Raw genomic sequence first — 2,340 nt, 5'->3', positions numbered from 1 at the left:
TTGGTTGTTTACCAGGACGGGCGCAAGAATATGTTCTTGTATTTGCATGGTGACAAACAGCATTGCTAGTCCTTGTGGCTGGAATTGCTGGATCAAGAGCCATGTATGTACAAGGCAGATTCTCTCAAATAGGACCAGAGACAAATTATTAATATATCCGTCCTTGGCCAGTAACTGCTCATGTTAGATACAGTTGCTTATTGGATGAATGTAGCAAAAGTTAGCCCACTCCTACCTCTTGTTTATTAGAAAAAAGAAAAAAAATGCTCCCAAAAGACCTGCTGAGATAAGGAGTTTCAATTACTGGGGAGGAGGTAGTAGGAGACAGATATTGACAAAGAAATTGAAGGGTTAGGAGCCTCATAGCTTAAACAGCCTTGTGCTTGGGTGCCCTTGTGACCCTGTGCGAATTCTAGTTCCTGTCAGCACATTTGCACACACTGAAGCTCGTATCAATTTCATTTAGTGCCCTGCTTGTTCCCTACCATGGTAGCACTCATTTTTCCTTGTGTCCTGTTTGCTTGGCATCTATATAGGTCTTTGCTTGGATTTTGTCAATGCCCTAAGCACATGCTTCCCTTGCTTACTGGGTCACTGGTCTCTGATGTTTGGTAAAACAACTCAACACACTTAGCACGTGGTCCCAGGTCAACACTTAGGTCATCTTGAGTCCCAACAATCATAACTTCATATAGGAAATTGAGAAACGCCATTTAGGAGATTAAACGAACTCAGTGGGAGGTGGGATAACATGACTAAGGAAAGCCTTAATCATTACTGTGGGATTCCTTCTCAACTCTAATTAAAGTGAGACTTCATAGATGTTCTTCTCTACTCTTGTTTTTATGAAGAGTGTACAAAGCAGCCCCATGTGACCCGGTCATCCTGGCATTGGGGCGGAGTTCTAGAAAGGGCAGGCACTCCACACATTGACTCCCAGGCTCCATTGCAACTTCAGCCTCTTAAATGGTGCTCAGGGAGTTTTGAACCCAGAAAGGGGTGCCATGTGCTTTTGTGATTACTGTGTGCCTCACTCAAACAGTGGGTGCAGAGAAATAAAGGTGAGGCTTTCTCTCACATGTCCTAACAGACGGAAGGTCAGCTGATGAACATTTGATGAACAATGATGAACATTTCCAGCGGAGGTGAATGGATGTAGCGTTCCTTGTTGTTAAGTGCCGTTGAGTGGTTCCGACTCATGCTGACCCCATGTAGAGTTTCTGAGGAGTGGCTAGTGAGTTTGAATTGCTGACCTTGTGGTCCAGTGCATTATCCTTCAGTGCCACAACAGAATTCCATGTAGTTTCCTTAGCAGTCAAATATTATTACAATGCATTTATTAAAAGAATGCATTAGATAAAAGGATAAATATTGTATTTGACCCATGTTGCAAAAAGTTAAGAAAAGGTTTCCTTAATGAAAGAAACAATCTTTGATGGTTATGGGGTGGGGGAGTAAGAAAATTATTCATGGACTAGAGGGTAGACACATGTTAACTTGAGTGACAGGGCAAGCAATATACAATAAAAGGGAGGTTAGCAGAGGAAAGAAGGTAGTGGGAAACACAGGGAGGAACACAATAGTTCAGTGAATCGAGGTTAATACTGTTAACCGTTGGCATGTGGAAGGGGTTGAAATCATAGTAATGAAGAAAGTCTAAGATTTGTTGAATGTAAAATTGATTGATGATCTGCTCTATAAATCTTCACTCAATTCACAATAAAAAGTTTAAAAGAAAAAAAGAATGCTTTAGAAATAGATGATGGAGCACTGTGTATATGTCACATTTGAGTGCATCTAGGTGTCCTGGTGTGGCGCTGTGGGCTAATGCACTGGACTACCAGGTCAGTTTGAGCCACAAGTCGGCGGTTCAAATTCACCATATGCTCCTTGGAAACCCTATGAGTCAATATGAGTCGGAACCAACTCAAAGGCACTTACCACCACCACCACCACCAGATTGATATATAAGGAGCCCTGGTTGCGTAGTGGGTCACATGTTGGGTTGCTAATGGGAAGGTCAGTAATTCGAACCCACCAGCAACTCCATGAGGAAAGATGAGACTTTCTGCTCCTGTAGAGATTTAAAGATTTGGAAACCCTATGTGGTGTTGCTGTGAGTTGGAACTGACTTGATGACATGCAGCAGTAGCAGATTGATGTATATAACCAGCCACCAACTGCCATCAAGTAGGCTGGGACTCATGGTGTCTCCATGTGTGTCAGAGTTTGATTTTTTTTTTTAAAGGTTTTTATTGTGGATTGAGTGAAAGTTTACAGGTCATATCATCAGTTTTACATCCAACAAATCACATACCTTGTTATTACAATGATTATACT

This window comes from Chrysochloris asiatica, unplaced genomic scaffold (assembly GCF_000296735.1).
Source record: "Chrysochloris asiatica unplaced genomic scaffold, ChrAsi1.0 scaffold00268, whole genome shotgun sequence".
In the NCBI taxonomy this organism is placed as follows: domain Eukaryota; kingdom Metazoa; phylum Chordata; class Mammalia; order Afrosoricida; family Chrysochloridae; genus Chrysochloris; species Chrysochloris asiatica.
Note: the sequence above shows the minus strand (reverse complement) of the source record.